At 47.1% G+C, this 17,500-nt stretch overlaps 1 protein-coding gene across 4 annotated transcripts in view; it reads left to right on the top strand.

The window, feature by feature from the left end:
- The window catches only part of LOC143281105 (homeobox protein Meis1-like), a 335,401-nt gene that overhangs the window by 137,768 nt on the left and 180,133 nt on the right, over positions 1-17,500 (top strand). The gene's annotated exons all lie outside the window — the stretch shown is intronic.

The following is a 17,500-nucleotide window of genomic DNA, read 5'->3' on the forward strand; positions in this document are numbered from 1 at the left end:
ATACGTCAGTCAATTTCTTTCTTTCTTTTTTTTGTTAATTTTTTTTTATTTTTAATTTCTTTTTCCAGTCTGGAAAAAAAAAGAAACTATTGACTTTGTGTATGGTGTGACAGCAAGTCTCTTTGTCGCTGTTTTGTCCGCTGTCATATTTTTTTTTCATTTATTCCTCTCCTTTCTGTCTCTCTCTGTCTCTGTCTGTCTGTCTGTCTCCCGTTTCTCATTCGCCCACGCAGGGAGACACAGTGACGTGAACCTATGTACAGTTTTCTTTTTCATATTGATAATTTTTTTCTCCTAAAAATGACAGTGTTTATAAATGAGACAAAAACAACGTTCACCTTGTCTGCTTGTAGGTCTGTGTGTGTGTCTGTCTGGCCGTCTGTTTCACCTTGCCACGCAAGACACACTTATTACAGGAATGCTCAACAGTTTGAGGGTGGCGTGTGTGTGTGTGTATGCATTCGTATCACTCTGTGTGTGTGTATGTGTGTGTGTCCATTCGTGTCAGTGTGTGTGTGTGTGTATGTGTGTGTGTTTGCATTCGTGTCAGTGTGTGTGTGTGTGTGTGTGTGTGTGTGTATGCGTATGTGCGAGTGCGTGTGTCTAGCCTCCAGACACACCTGGACCTAAATGAGCCAGCCCCCCGTTTTACGACAGCGATAAAACCCCCAATTTGACAGTTATTAATCCGTTGACAGATGCCGGTTGCCAGGGCTTGGGGGTTTGAGGGCGAGGGGGGGGGGGGGTCACCCAGTAAGGAACCAACACTAAGAATATTAGCAGAGGGAGGAAAAGGAAGAAGATTGGGGGGGGGGGGGGGGAGTAAAGAACGAACAAGAATATTGGGACTGAAGAGGAGAGGTGTGGGGAGAAGGCACAGAGAGAGGGGTGTTTCACTATATTCTTTAATATATATAATTGAAATTCTTCATTTTTTTGTGTATTTATTTATTCATGGTCGTTTCTAAGCAGAGCAACTGTCTTTGTTCAGCAAGAAGTGACGTACATGTGTGAGACAGACAACCAAGTCAACTGACAAAGAATTGGGGGAGGGGGGGGAGGTTCGTAGGGGGGCATGGGGGTCAATGAGAAAGAAAGATGACGGAAACTATAATAACTCACCAAATATAACTTAGTAACTGATTAAACACGTATGTAAACCACCATCGTTCAATTACCTATAGATAATTATTGTATGTGCTTATCTGGAATATGTGTATATAAAAAATGAACAATTGAATATTCATCATGTAACAAGCTCGTTCATGAAACGCTCATTTTTGTTTTAACATAAATCAATGAGATAACAAGATCAGCATCATTTATGAATACTTATCATGATAATAGCGATAAAAAGTGATGATGATGATCATAAAGGGAATGAGCACCAGCGGTAGGAGAAGTGACAATGATTATTTCGCATTTGCATCTTCGTTGTAAGTTCGTGTGAATTTCGGTTTGCTTAAAGCACTGTTAAAACCATTTAAGGATGATGAGGATAATAATAATAATAATAATAATAATAATAATAATAATAATAATAATAATAAACACAGAAATGTGGGAGGAAAAGAAGAGACCAGAGTAATAGACGAGCAAAGAAAGCAACTAAAATGTATAATAAACAAGCAAGGAAACTTAAGTTACGGTTGTGGTTTATTGAACAACAAGACGAAGGAGAAAACAAAAATGTTTATGAATTAATGGAATCACCGAGACAAACAAAAGATAAGACATTGTAACAAATGCAATTTTTTCCCTGCACCTCCCCACCCCCACCTCCCCGCCCACACACACACATACACACACCACCATCACCATCACCCAAATACAGAATATGATTGAATAGGTGCGATACATTATTGAACTTCACGGGTCACGAGATCACGTGAAGCAAAATTAACCCCCTACCCCCAACACACACACACACACACACACACACACACACACACACAAACAACCCAAAACCCTCAAAAAACGAAAACAACAACAACCAAACCCCGGGTCTTGTGAGAGAGAATAAACACCGCCATCATTACCAGGTGTATCAGGTACAGGCCAATCGGGTATCGACGAATCGGGGAATTGGTGAATCGATGGATGACGACATCGCCACCATTAATTTCTCCCACCACCTAACTCATCACTGGGGCCTGGCTGTTGCGCCCGTTTTTATCATGTTTGTTTGCATGGGGCATGTCGTTCCTGTTTTCCTTCTCTCTCGCTCTCTTTCTCTTTTTTTCTCTTCTTTTCTTCTCCTCTCCTCCCAGATTAGTGTTTGTTGTGTGGAGAGAGTTCCAGGCCAGACCCTGGTCTGTTTGCGTGCTGCTCACATAACAGCTGCTGATCACCACCAGAACAAACTGGGAGGGGTTGTTTTTGTTTGTTATTAAAGCCGTTGCTGGCGTCGGCAACATCGTAAGACAAAGAGCCTTGGGTGTGGAGGGTGGGGGGGGGGAGAGCGGGGGGGGGGGGGGGGGGGGGGGGTAGAGAAGACAGGAACGGGAAAAAGAAAGAAGAGAACAAGGAGGAGGGAAGGGTTCGGAGAGACCACACGCGCGCGCGCACACATACACACACAGAGACACACACACACTGTAAACTGAAGAATACTGATTACAAGGGGAAAGAAGAGAAGGAAAGAAGAAGCGGGTTTCTTTTTATTCAAAACGAGCAGAAAGAAGAAGAAAATAACACTTTTAAAAGGAAGGGGGCATAGAAGACAGGGGTGATGGAAGGTCAGTAGAGACGACAGACGCACCGGAAGTGGGAACACACTACCTCCACGACAGAGCGGAAGTGAAGAAGAACGGAAAGGGGAACAACAGAAGAAGAAGACGACATGAAAAAGAAGCAGCAGAAGAAAAAAAAGCAAAAGCCGTATCATAGATTTGTAGCTCATATATTGACCACAGAAACAAGCGAGCGAGCCATAGAGACGGAGAAATATATTGACTAGGGAAATGGAAATGGTGCACAAGAGGAAGAGGGGTGGGGTGGGGTGGGGCTTGCACTGGCAGAAGGAACATAAAGAGGGATGGAGAGAGAGAGAGAGCGGGGTGGATGGGTGGGTGGGAGAGAGACACAGAGAGGCAGAGAGAGAGAGAGAGAGAGAAATTGGGAATATGTCATGAAGAGGAGCCGGGCGTCTTAACGATCACGTCTGGGTTTATTAGAGACGTTAAGATACAGTATTGACAGTTTTATGGCGCTATGTGTATCTTCTGTTTGAATGCGTGTACAAAGGTGATCTGCCTGCCCTGTAGATGCGGGACGTGCGCGCGTGCGCTCGTCGTCTTTGTGGTCAATCGATACGTGTGTGTGTGTGTGTGTGTGTGTGTGAATTTGTGATTTGGATGTTTGGTGGGAGGCATTGCATTTATGTTTTTTGTGTTTAAAACATGGTGCGAACAAGTATTTATATTTCTGTTTATGTGTTTGTTATTAAGTGTGTGTGTGTGTGTGTGTGTGTGTGTGTGTGTGTGTGTGTGTGCGCGCGCGCACATGCACAAGCGAAAGGGGTTCTCTTTCGGTAAAGTGAAAGATTCTCAAACCCTGGTACTCTGCACCACACACAGTCAAATCCAAGGCGAAGATTAGTGGCGGTAAGAGGTACCGTTTGTTATCATAGAGCCTCCCTCCGCACTACACCAAGTGACCTGGCCAAAAGTGGTACACTCACTCTGAAGCCCTCAGCCCTGGAGTCCCGGGTTATCAGGGATCTGTCAACGGGGTGTCCTTTGCAGCGGTGGATAGGGTCGACCGTACGTAGTTGTCCTGGGTACAGTGACAGTTCTCTCTGTGTGTATGTGTGTGTGTGTGTTGTCTGCACCGTCGTTGGCACAGTTAAGCGTAAGTAAAACTAACACGAGAAAAAAACAGCAACAACAACCAAAAAAAAAACAACAACAAACAACCAATCCCCGCACCATAACAAACAAACCAAAACTAGTGCAGGTATTCCACTTTTGCGTTCTCCATACAACTGAGATTTAAGACAAGCCCCACCCCCACACCCCTTCTGTTGAACATTCTGCGTGGCAATGTTACGGAATTGTTCTCTTTCATTCGAGATTGAAGATGTTATGATGACATCCGTCACATATTCAGTATGTACATGTATCAGGTCAGGACTTTATACAAGATTTTCTTGTTGTCCTGTTCATCGATATCTGTGTTGTATTGTGGCATGTTCCAAATAAAACACTGTTTAAACCATTGAAGATGTAGCTTTTTCTGCACTGGGAATGAAATGCTTGTCAAGTCAAATCAAAACAATCGTTATTGGGGGTAAAATACTAAGCTTATAGATACAGCTTTCTTTCATCATGCCCTTAGGTGTTGTGTGTGTGTGTGTGTGTGTGTGTGTGTGTGTGTGTAAGAGTGCATGTTTGTGAGTGCGTGTTTATGTGTGTGGTGTGAATGTGCACGCATGCAGTATGTGTATGTGTCAAATGTATGTGTTTTTGTGAAAAGAGAGAGATGTTTTTGCACGAGAGAGAGAGAGAGTGAGGGTGAGAGAGGGCAGCCACCCCCCTGTGCGTTATGTACCCGTTTCGCTGTCGTGTCCACGGGCCATGATGCCTGCGGACGAGTCGCCCGACAAATCTGTGCGCTCGTGTTTGATACTCCTAGCTCTCTGGACCGATCGGGGGAGGGGGGGAGGTGGAGGTAGGGGTGTGCGAAGGGTGCATAGGGACCTTTTGGGGTGTTCGGGGGTTAGGGGAAGTGGTGAGAAGGATCACAACCCACACCCTTTTCTCTCTCTCTCTCTCTCTCTCGCTCGCCCGTTTCGAGGGTCCCCTGCTCATGATAAATGGCCCCGCTCCCCAACTTGCCATAGTGTCTGCTGGCAAAAGCACTGGTCGTGGCTAGGAGGGGACCTGTCCTCCCCTTCTCCCCTTCCTCACCCCCCTCCACACTCGTCCGCCCGACACATACACACACACACACACACACAGAGGGAGAGAGAGAGACACAGACACAGACACAGACAGACAGACACACACACACACACACACAGATAGAAACACACACACAAACACACACACACACACACACACACACACACACACATACACACACACACAGTCCCCTTCTCTCAGTCCCCTTCCTCTCCTGTTCGCCGTGACAAAATGGCCGCAGACAGGTCGACAACGGAGAGAACATTTATCACGATTTGCTGTTGGTCGCTGGGTCGCTCCCCCCCCCCCCCCTTCTGCCCCCACACCCCTTCCCAGTCCTCTACCCTTAACCTCCATGCCCCCTCCACCTCATTCTTCCTTTACTCTGCCTGCCTTTTGGGGGTCGACCGGCCTGTGAAAATAGTCCGTGTGTCTGTGTCTGTGTGTTTGTGTGTGCAGGTTGTAGAGTGTGTATTTATTGACGCATTCTCTTTGTTTCATTTATTTGCATTATTCGGTTTTATTTGTCTGTGTTTTCTTGTTTTAGTTTTCTTGTTAATCATATCATTGGATGTCCACTTGAGCGTAAAGCACCTACTATCTTCTTAGTTGTTAATATGATTAATCAAAGGCACATCGAAGTTCGTGTTATTATTGAACCCACGCTGAAAGAATCTATTTAGTTTTGTGACAACAAGAACAGCGGTCTGTGTATCTATTCCGCAATGAATGTGTGTTTAAAAGAACAGCTACATCATTAATTATCGTCTACAACTTCTTGGAAGTTTACGTCCAAGTTATTGTGTAATATTATTCGTCGTTATGTAGTGTATTTGTCAAGAAATGTCCATTTCTTCTCCTTGCAATGAAACTTCTTGGTTATGTGTCAGCAACAAAAATATTGTTTGAACATTCCGCAGTCTAAAATATGAACACTGTGTAACGTTTACATTATTCACTTTTAAGTTTATTTATAATCGTAACAGAAATGGCGATGGTGACGAAACTGGTTATCATCATTGTAATGATTATTGATGAAGCATAATATGTAGTTTCTCGATATTTAAAAAATAAACAAAATGTTTAATAAAACCATAAAGACCTTCATCAATCCATTATGCTTTTTTTCAAGTAAAAATCCCCGTAACGGATACCAAAATAAACAAAGATTTGTACCATTGAAATATAGAAAAAGTAACGAAATAAAAACAGAATAGAAAAAAAAGTATTATCAAAAAGACACAGAACCATAACAGATAGTAGGATACCGAATCCCAAATCCACCCAACAGTATATAAAATACGAAAAGAACGTGTGTGTGTGTGTGTGTGTGTGTGTGTGTGTGTGTGTGTGTGTGTGTGCTGTAACTATTACCTGGACACGTTGGCTACAATCGGGAGATAGCTTCTCTCTCTCTCTCTCTCTCTCTCTCTCTCTCTCTCTCTATATATATATATATATATATATATAGACACACACACACACACACACACACGCACGTATATATATATATATATATATATATATATATATATATATATATATATATACATATACATATACATATAATATGCAAATTCGTGTTTCTAGTACAGGGTGCACGTGCGGTATCGAATAGCATTGGCAGTCCAGGTGGCATCATCGACTGTGTCGCATGTTCCTTCCAACATCTGTCTGCACATCCGTCTTTTTTGACAGTTTCAATCCATAAAGTATAACCCGAAAAAGAGAACATGCATGAAATATATCTTTTTCATATGGACGCATATGGATTGCAAAGGAATGAATGAAAGATGATGTGAACGAATAACAAGAAAAACATGTAAATAAATAGAACAGCAGGGGAATGCGTAATCCATGAATACATTTCGGCAGCAATTGTTGAATGAGTTTCTTTTTTTTTCCCCATGCAACATTTCGATAATAAAGGATTAGGAGTCAACATGCTTAGTGCATTTTTTGGGTTCTGATTCGACGTAATCGTATGCATATCGAACGAGCTAGATTTTTTCTTTACTTTAATACGAATGAACAAAACTATAAAGTGTTAACGATCTTGTAGCAATGAACAAGCTTTCTACAAATATTGTTTACAATTTATGTGTTCCAAGCATTATGATATTTATTTTATTTCATTTGTAATTATTACTTTATTCATGTTGTTGTTTTTTCGTTCGTTGTATGTTTACGCTTTTGTTTATTTGTTATTTATATGTGTCTGACCCAAAAAAGATTGACGCGACCATATTTTTGTCCCCGAGAACGACAAGGTCTATAGTGAAGGTAACGTAGACAGACAGACATGGCTGAAAAACAAAAGAGCACCAGAGGGGGCTGTACAATACCGACCTGCCCTCCCCCCTCCCCCTAATCCTCCCAGCCTGCGTGTCGGCGGTCAGCCCACTTCCGGGCTAACGGGAGAGCAGGGAGGGGAAGGGGCGGAAGTTGGGGGTGGAGGAGGAAAGGGGTGGGTGGGTTTTTGGTTGGGGAGCAATGGAAGGGATTGGTGTTGAGTGAGAGTGTTTGTAGACGTGTTTACGCATTAGCTTGCGTGGCCGTGTCAATGTTTGACGGATTGCGTGGTAGGGTCCCCCTCCCCCTTTTTCACTGGTGACCCCTCCTCCTCCTCCCTGTGTCAGTGCTGTGTGGCGGTCATTTGCCCCGTGGCGGGGTGGGGGGGAGGTGGTGACAGGAAGGCAGCAGGCCAGCTGCACAGTGGCACTTGCCAGCCCACATTACCCACACCGCCTTCAGCGGCCCGTGGCCTGCCCCGTGTTGTACAGGACTTGACGGGCGTCCCCCTAGGTGAGGAATCAGCTGCGGGGCAGTGGTCATGGGCAATGGACCCACGACCCGTTACGGAGTAGGAGGACTTGGGGGTTAGGGGGTTGGGGGGGCTTGTAGGTTTGTAGGTGGTAGAGAGTGCTGCCTGGTCTAGCTTGGTATTTGGCTTGCCCGGGCAAAAAGCCGTGTCAGAAAATTTTGCCCTCCGTCGATTTTGAAAAGCCTCCCGTTGACAGGGATGGGTGACTTGCCGCTTTGGCCCTGAAGCTGTGGTGGTGGTGGTGGTGGTTTGCGGATGGGGAGGGTTGTGGGTGGTGGTGGGGGCTTTACCAGCAGAGGAGGTAGAGGAAGAGGAGGAGGACCTCGCATGGGTGAGTTTGGCTGGCAGGCCTGCCTCCGTCCACGGGCTTGCTTCCCCTCTCTCTCTGTCTCTCTCTGGTCCTGCAAGGCTCTCCGCTTCACCGACTTTTATCGTCTTTTAGCGGTTCCGCCTGCCGTTTCCGTGCCCATAAAAGTGACAGTGGGGAGGCCGCGCCTGGTCGGAGGCTGTTCGATCCCCATGATTACTCTTTGCTCACGTCGGGTCGTTGGCGTCTAGGCGACATCGCGTGCCGGGGCTTTGTCGGGGAGAGGGCAGCCCGGCGTGTGATACTGCTACTGCTGCTGCTGCTGCTTGGTCGCTGCTGGTGGTGGTGGTTTTCGTCTTTTCTCTTTTCTTTTTCTTCTTTTCTTTTTCTTTCTCTTTCTTATGTCTCTTACTCTCTCTGTGTGTTGTTGTTTTTTTCAGTTGTTTTAACTATGTAAGGGGGAGGGGGAAGGCCGCTGACAGGTAGCCTGCCCGTTGACTGGTGGGAGGGAGAGACATCTTGGTTTTCCATTGCCTGCTAGCGGTTGTTTTGGTTTTTTTTTTCTCTCGTGACTTTTTTTCTTTTTATCTTCTTTTTGAACTGCTCCTCTGAGGATGGTGGCTGCTGAAGACTTGACGTGCCAAGGATGGGTATATCACTGTGCGTTGTTACCTCTCTCCAACCAAGCTGTTCAGCTTCTTTCGTTTTTCTTTATATGTTTTTTCCCCTTACTGTTTTCTCTTCATCCTTCAGCCGTTGTCGTTTTCCAGGACTGAGCTTCCAAGAGGAGAGTCCCGTTGCGTGTCTGGTTTCTTGTGGCCGACTTACGTGTAGATGTTTGTATATTTCCTTTCAGTTTAATTACCGTTTCCTGGCTTAATTAAACTTTTTCTACCTCTCTCTTCTGTATTTTCCTAAGCCGTCTCTCTCTCTCTCTCTCTTTCACTTTTTTGTGCTAATTTACAGGTTCTCTAGTTTCATGGTGAAAACTTTTTTCCTATTAAAAAAAGTCGGATGTTTTTGTTTTACCAGTTTGCCTCTTTGAAGTGCTCCAGCAGAGTCATTAATAGTTTGAGATATTCCTGTCTTTTTATGGACTCCTCCTGTCCGCATTTCTTCGCCTTTCCTGGGTCTCGGGTTCGCGAATTTTCTGAATGCAGTTACACTCGTCTTGTTTCATTTTATTTTATGCCTTTCTTCTTCTTCTGAATACTTTTCAAAAGGCTTGAAACATCTCCCTCTTTTCGTTTTGAATCGATAGCAATTTTCCTTTTGATTTTTAGATTAAAGAGAGGCGGAGAAGAAAAAAACGGAGTTAAAGTTCAACATAAGAACTGACTAGGGGATAGGGGAGAGAAGCAGTGCATTACAGTTTCCGAGCGCAGCTGGCTCTAAGAAACGAGCAATTGAAGGGTTTCAACGTTTTATGCTTCCCTGGGAAAAGGGAGCCGTCCTTGTTGTGAGGGGTAAAAACGAAGCTGCAAGTTTGTGTCCCTTTTTTCTTTTTTTTTCTTTTCTTTTTTCTTTCTCTCTCCTCCTTTCAGTTGGCCACCCGTTGTGACCTCTTTAAAGGCTACGTGCCTGGCAAGCTGGCGAGTTTCTTATCGAGACATCAGGGCCAACAATTGCCAGAAATGGTTATCTCTTTAATGATAATCACAGCCGCAGACAATGCGCTTTTATATTCAGAGCGAGTGGTTCTAATGGTGGTTCTAATGGCGGCGGTTTTTGCTCCCAGCTTCTGGTTTTCAACACGGCACCCTCTCTCTCACCCAACAACCCCTTTTCTTCACCCCTCTCTCCCCCCTCTCCTTTCACCCACCAACCCCCCACCCCCACCCCCTGTTTCTTTAGTCTCCGTGCTTTGCCATTGTTTGATCAAACGGTTGGAGATGCTGTTCTGTTGACGCTGTTGTTGCTGCTGCTGCTGCCGCTGCTGCCGCCTTGAAGGGAAAGTATATTCGGCTCAAGAATGCAGGAGGGGTTGTGATGGGAGGGTACTGCTTGATGCATTTTGAAAGGAGAGGATGGCAATGTACATTTCATATTTCACATGGGGATAGAAGGGCTGAAGAGAGGTCGTGCTTTGGAATTACCAGGAGGTTGTTTTTTTCCTTTTTAATTTTTATTTATTTATTTATTTTTTATTAAGATTTCGCATTTAGCAAGAAACCAAATGGTAGGCAAGTGATGAATACCCCAGACCAAACAGATTGGATACTGCTTCTGATCAGGCTTGAAGCTATGTGTGTCTGTGTGTGTGTGTCTGTGCGCGTGCGTACGTACGTGCGTGTGTGCGTGCGTGTTGGGGTTGAGTGTCTGTGTATGTACGCGAATGTGGCGTGCAATATTATCGTTATGTTTGCCCATTGTCGGTGGCGCTGAGATCCCATTTCATCAGCTTAACTCGTACATTAGTGATAAAAAGGGATGATTGAGCAATACTGCGGCGGTCTTCAGGCATAAAAATGGTCATCAACTCTGCGGAGGTTGTGGCAGCTGTCGGTTTCTGATGACTGGTCGAAAGAGATAGAGAGAGAGTGAGAAGGGGAGGGGGAGGAGTGGAGGAGACGGTCTCTTGAGGGGGAAAAGTGAATAAGAAATATATCTGCGGTTGTATGTGGTCCATGTATGTAGGTACATATAAATTTTCATGGCTTGACATATTATTCTTTATTTCTGTAGCCCACCACCACCACCACCACCACCACCAGATAACGCTCTCCCAGCCTCTCCCAACTCGCGCCTCACTTTCTCCCCCAGTCTCTATCCATCTCTCGTTATTGCAGTACACTTTGTCTCTTAGTGTGTCGTTATTAGTGTGATAGTGTTTATTGTCTTTTTTTTTTTTTTTTTTTTTTATTTGTCCCACGAATATAGTGTTTTGTCTAATAATCAGATCTGTATTTTTTTTTTCAAGTTGTCAGGTTGGTGTGGTGGGGATTATGTCTGTCCCCCCTATTTCTCCCCCCCCCCCCCCCGCCTTTTCCGTACCCCTTACACACACACACACACACACACACACACACACACACACCGCCCACCCCCAGCCCCAGCGATGTAAGAACCCAGGGACAAATCTTTGGAACGCTGGCGCACTATCGACTGTGCTGCACGGCAAAAACTTAACTTTTTGTAAACACACGAAACACCGATTTGCACGTGCTCGATTCTTCTGCACACCCATCGACCAGGACTATTGACTCTTTCTCTGTCCTCTTCCCCTCCCCGTCTCCCCCCCCCCCCTTCCACACACCCCATGTCTCTGTCTCTTTAACGATCTCTCTCCCCCCCCCCCCCCCACCCCCCGATCATTTTTGTGACGCTGTTTTTGTTGTTTTTTTTATCGTGAAAGTATTGGCTCTGAGGAATGAATACTAAGCATGCCATATTAGACAACGTTATTTATTGACAGGTTTTTGATGCAGTAGATTTTGTCAGTTGTTTCGTCGGAAATTCACCCAATAAAACTTGCGACATTTTGAAATACGCTTATTTTTTCTTTGGGGATGGGGTACTGAAGAAAATGTTTGACGTAACTTGACAACTTTTTTTTTTTTTTTTTTTTTTTTTTTTAAAGCACCGGTGAAGTGTCCTGGCGACAGTAATATTTAATATTGTTACAAATTCTTTGTAAGAACAGAATAGTACCCCAATCCCAAATCAACCTTTCTTCAATTTTTTTGTTTTAATCTCTCAGCACCTTTCCAGTTTCTTCACCTCTCTTGACGGTGCTCTGCCTTTTCTTTTGTGCTGCAACCTTCTACTTAGCGTAAAAGCCCATTCAGTCCAAGACAATTCTCCTGGTCTCTTGGCTGCAGAAGAAGATGGCCGGCATTCCTCAGCCACCACTATACCGCCATGTGCTGCGTACGTGTGTGGCACGGCCAGAAGCGGACTATGATATTACGTGTCTGGAGGTCTGGGGTCGCCTTCAGGCTGCTGTGAGCCGAGCCCCTTGTCGCCAGGTTCCGTCGTACGGGCGTGTCACGGGTGAGGGGTGCCCAGTCCACCCGAACCGTCCCCAACACGCCGGTCCCGGGTACCAGCCTACCCGGCTATCGGCCCTAACCATCGAGGCCCCGAAGCGCGCCTTTCCGCAAATTTGAAACGTGGGGGCAATTTCCAATTCACACGTCACTAGCTGCGAACCCTGTGCCCCTGTTTTATAGAGGGGGTAGGATTCCCCCAGTGTGGCTCAGATTACTCGCCGATAAAACCCCATTGAGCACTTTTTTCGCACTTGGCTTCCTTTCAGGACCGTTGTCAGACCGGTGTTCCCCATGCCAGGGGGAGGGAGGTGGGGGAGGAGAGAGGGAGGAGGGGAAGAAAGAATAAGGGTGTAGTGGTGGTGGAGGGGTGGGGGGTGGCATTGATGTCGGAAACGATGGGCGGTAAGTGAAATGCAGTCGGTAAATGCGTTTTGGTCATGTCATCGAGTGTCTTGTCTACGTTTTACAAAGTACCCCCCAACCCCCCAAGAAAAAAAAAAAAGCCACACAGACAGAGCGAAAATCCCCAAAAGGATTGTTTGAAGGTCTGCCTGTGAAGAGGGGTAATAATAATGATCATAACAATCCTGATAATCACCGGCAACGTCATGTCCGACTTGTCAGACCTGTCGGTCCTGACTTCATGAAGCAGGGGCTGCGTGATGTGTGGAGCGAGGTGGAGGAGGGGGAGGAGTGTCGTGATTTATGACGGTTAATACTCAACGTGGAGCTCCGCCCGTCTCTTCAGACTTAAATCGATGACTCGGAACTGTCACGGTAGATTACGCTTCAATCGGGGCTGTACCGCCAATAAGTCGGCCTTCTCGGGGCGGATCCCGAATGAAATCAAAACAAACATCGCGCGCCGTGGATAGTCTGCTGACTCCAGACTGCCCCGTGAACCAACCAACCAAACATGCATGGAGAAACTAAGCTGTTCACCCCCGCTTGCTGCTTCGCGCACTGGAAATGAAGCGATGAAAAGTGCGAGAGAGAGAGAGAGAGAGAGAGAGAGGAGAGAAGTGAGAGAGGGAAAGAGAGACACCTGGAGAGAGAGAGAGGGAGAGAGAGAGAGAGGGAAAGAGTCTCTCTTGGAGAGAGAAAGAGAGAGAGAGGAGGGAGAGAATGCATCTGCCTTCTTTTGTGCCCCAGCAACACAATACCCTACCCTGGCACTGTAGGCACCCCATTTACGCTTTTGTCTTCCTTCCCGCACCCCTCCCGTACCCCTCCCAACAAACACACACACACACAGAGGAAACCACACACACACACACACACACACACACACACACACACAATCTCCTTTCTCTACACCCGTTTTCCCCCCAACACACACATGTACACATACACACACGAGCGCGCGTGCACACACACACACACACACACACACACACACACACACACACACACAATCACCCGTAGATCTTTAAAGAAAAAAAAAGAAAAAAAAAAGAAAGAAAGAAAAAGCCGCACGACTGAATTCTAATGAGGCATCGCTTTACCCAGGCAAGGGGCATAATAATGAGTCGTCGCGTTTCGTGAAGCGAGCAATTTTCTGTTGGCCACCTCGCTGTCGCCGGCCCCTTCACCCGCTGCCCCATTTGGCCCAGCAGGCAAGAGGCAAGCCACACTGCTCGCCCTTTCAGGGTTCGGACACCATGCAGAGTAGAAATTGTTCAGTTCCATTGCTAACGCCCTGACCCTTTTTTCCCCTTCTTCTTCTTCCCTCTTTCTCTCCCCCCCCCTCTCTCTCTCTTTCTATGCCCCTTTTTTTCTTTCTATTTTCTTATACAACCAGGTTTGAAAGGAGCTTTTTAGGGCTTTTTTTGCCCTTCTGGCAGGAGTGGTTTGGGGGACCGCGGTAGGTCGGTTTTTATGGGCAGAGCCGTGATTGAGAATGAGCCGCGTGGAGTGTTGTTGTCATAAACGAATTAGATGAATTGCAGGGGGCTCTGATTCAAACGGAATAAGGACTGATCTTTTCTGCATTAAGCTGTACGTCCGGATCAGCCACGAAGTCACAGAAAAGGCAAATCATGGAAGATTGGTTCAGCAGACTCCTCTTTTTTTTTTCTTTGTTGTTGTTGTTGTTCAGATTGCGCTATGTATTTCCGACTCAGCTGTCTCTGTTTTGCAGTCTTTCCAAGTTGACTGTGGTCGTCCGAGTTCAGGAGAAGCATAGAAAGCCTGTTGTGCAGTTCAGATTACAATACATGCGACAGTAGGGGGACTGTTTGGGGAAAGGTTAGCTTTCAGCAAAGAGAAGCCGACGGGCGTGTGCGGAGGAAGATCACAGACCTGGTAGCTTCAAGGGGAGAGCAGGCAACCGGAGACAGGCAGTAAGTATCCTCTGACCAAGTGACCCGACTACCTGTAAGCAGAACCCCGTCCTCGTGTAGGGTTTGCCTCTCAGTTTTCAGGTCCGGTAGGAATGCTTCTTTTTTTTTTCTTTTGAGTCGGAGCCAAGAGAAGCGGGTGGGAGTGGATGGTGGGGGTGAGGGGGCGGTCGTCATCCCCCCCCCCTTTCTCTCTGTGTGTGTCTTTGCTTGTCTTCAGAACTCGGTCTCCCGAGAGAGAGGGAGTGGGCGAATCGCGACACCCGTCATTAAGGTTTTGGCGGGTGGAAACCCAAGGCCCGACGTCCATGTAACGGGTAGCGGGGGTCTCTGGGCCCACTCTGAAGGAAAAGTCTCACCTGGAAGGCCGGGCTGTCGGCGGGTGGGCCGTGGTGGGGTGGTGTCCCCTGGCCAGCCAGCAGTCCCTGTACTGATGGGGGACAGCGATAGTACAGAGCTTCATGGCGCTCGTTAACCCCCGGTCCTTACCGGGCGACAAAGTGATGAGCTCGGGGGGTTGGAGGGAGGGTGGGTGGGTGGCAGTGACACGGTCCCAAAAGTCATTATGCTTTCCGGCCCCACCCCCCACCCCCAGCCCCGCCCCACACATCCCCCATCCCGCCCCTTGACCGCTTGGATGGGGGTGGGGAGGGGTGTGAAGAAGGAGGAGGAGTAGACCAAACAGCAAGGAAAAGACTTTTTTTCTGTGGCTTTGAGAGAACGGTAAGGGTGGTCAGTTTTGGAATTTGCATGAAAGAGAGGCAGATACCCCCGGGGAAACAATGACAGAAACGTCAGTCCGTCACACTGTGAATCAAGTTGGTTACTTGGTACTGTTAATTGTTTGTTCTTTGCCGCGTGCCATCGGCTGTTACATGCACGAGAAACAAAAACGAGAAATTTGTTGACGAGGACAAAAAGTGTAACAAATAATCGAAGAAAAAAGAAGAAAAAGAAACATCGTTACACGAGTCGTGACTGTAACAGACTGTAACACTGTAAACAAGGAAAGAAGGGAGAGAGAAAAAAACCCAACAAAAACACAAAACAAACAAAACGCAAAAAAAACCAAGCGACCATTGCCCTCGCCCACCCCCGTACCAGTGCAGACCATAAAACGGTTCTCTCATCCCTGTTTGATGACCCGAGGGTCGGTAGGGGCGCGAGAAGCGTTCTCACGTGTTTTTATGACAAACGCCCGGCGGATCATAACAGGTCACCCACCCACCCCCTCCCAACGAATCCCCCCTCCACACTCCCCCGCGCTCCCCCCTCCCCCAAGTTACCACCAGTACCAGCAAGAGAAGAGAAGGAAAGAGGGGAAGGACTGGACAACCAACTACTGCCAGGGAGTCGGTAATCTGGCGTACCAATTGAGTTCACTCCACAAGTGCTTGAAGCCCTCTTGCCGTGGTGTCCATCCCCCTCCTGGTCAGGCCTGTCCCTGCCAATTTCTGCTGGACCTCCCTGACAGGCTGAAGAGGAGGAGGAAGCATGGGAGGAGGTGGGTGGGGGGGAGTTGGGAGCGTGTGTAGGCCTCTGTGTGGGAGGAAGAGGGTGGTAGTGGTTGTGGTGGTGGTGGTATGGAGGGAGGAGGTGTGGTGGTGGTGGTGGCAGGAAGGAGCGGATCCAGTGGTTTTGCCGGGTTGACCCCAGGCTTCTTTATCGATTGTGCGGGGAGTGTGTTTGCAGGTCGTTAGAACGTCATCAGCCCTTTCCGGCTGGTCACAAACGGCAGGAAGCCCAGAGGCGCCATTTTGTGATTCCCTCTGTGTGTGTGTGTGTGTGTGTGTGTGTGTGTGTGTGTGTGTGTGTGTGTGTGCGCGCGCGCGTGCGTGCGTGCGTGCACGCGCAGCGTGTTTACATATTTATATTTACTCTCAATCTTTCATTGCCATTTCCACTCTCTCTCTCTCTCTCTCTCTCTCTCTCTCTCATTTGTTTTTTTTTTTTTCGTTCTTTTGTTTTCCCTGTTCTCTGGTACTACCCACTCCAGGTTCACACAGTGAAGAGGAGATAACCTGCAATTAAAAGTGGTCCCATCTCTCCCCCGCCCTCCCCCTCCACCTCCCCCTCTACAGTTGCAGCAGCTCTGTCAATATCTCCGTCAACCCCAGGCCGGAGAACACGATCGCAGCTAGCACATCTGTTGTGTCACTGCACTGTTTGTGGGAAAAGTGACCAAGCGGCGAGGTGGGGATGGGATCGGGATGGGATCGCTGGTTTGGCACTGGGCGTCTGTATCTGTCTGTTCATCTGTCTGTCTGTGTCGGTCGGTCTAACCGTGCCAGGAACAGTGACAAAACAGGTTGGATTTCCAACAACAAAGCCCGGATCCCCTCTCTCTCCCACCGCGCGATCCCGCTTGTACAAGGGAAGCCAGATTGTGCGAACAGTGGCGGTTTGCTTGCGTTTTGTATCCAATCCTCGTGCCTTCGCCCCCCCCGAACAAAGGATGCGCTGGACTCGTGTGTTGTTTCTGTTTTTGGGGGGTGTAAGGGAGGAGGGTGCACGTAGAAAGAAAAGAAACTGGGCTTTGGAAACGCTATAAAAGCGGCGATGAAGGTGGCGGGTGGGATCAGGTTTCGCTTAGAACACAGGATGCGTTTCATCAATAACTAGTGCTAATTCGAATTATTCGAGTCGGGGCGGAGATCAAATGTATTGGGCTGTGCGTTGAATGTGTGCCGAGCACACGCCGTCGCTTCCAGTTGGCTACGATATTTATTAGCCTCCAGCTTGTTTATTTGGGCAGCTCTTGTTTATTTTTGTCTGGTTTTGTTGTTGACGGATACGTCTGTTTTCAACACTGCGTTGTGCAGGGCTGGAAATCTAGGTCGAGCTTGGCCGAAAGATTACCGGGTTGAAACAAAACAAACAAAAAACAATTGTTGCTGTGCGTTTTCCACCAGTTGTTTTCACCAGTCGTGGGTATGTTTGTGTGCCATGCCACATCCCATCCTCAACCTCCATCAGTGTCTTGAAAACAAAAAGAAAAAAAAAAGAGAAAAATCCCATTAGCTATCGAATATGGCATGCTCATAAAAATTATATTTTATTTGATGCTATATTTGTATTTCGAGAAAGAGCACATGTTCAGCTCTTCCCTCCCACAAGTCGGTTCTGAATGTAGC

Source organism: Babylonia areolata, chromosome 4 (assembly GCF_041734735.1).
Source record: "Babylonia areolata isolate BAREFJ2019XMU chromosome 4, ASM4173473v1, whole genome shotgun sequence".
NCBI classification, from domain to species: Eukaryota; Metazoa; Mollusca; class Gastropoda; order Neogastropoda; family Buccinidae; genus Babylonia; species Babylonia areolata.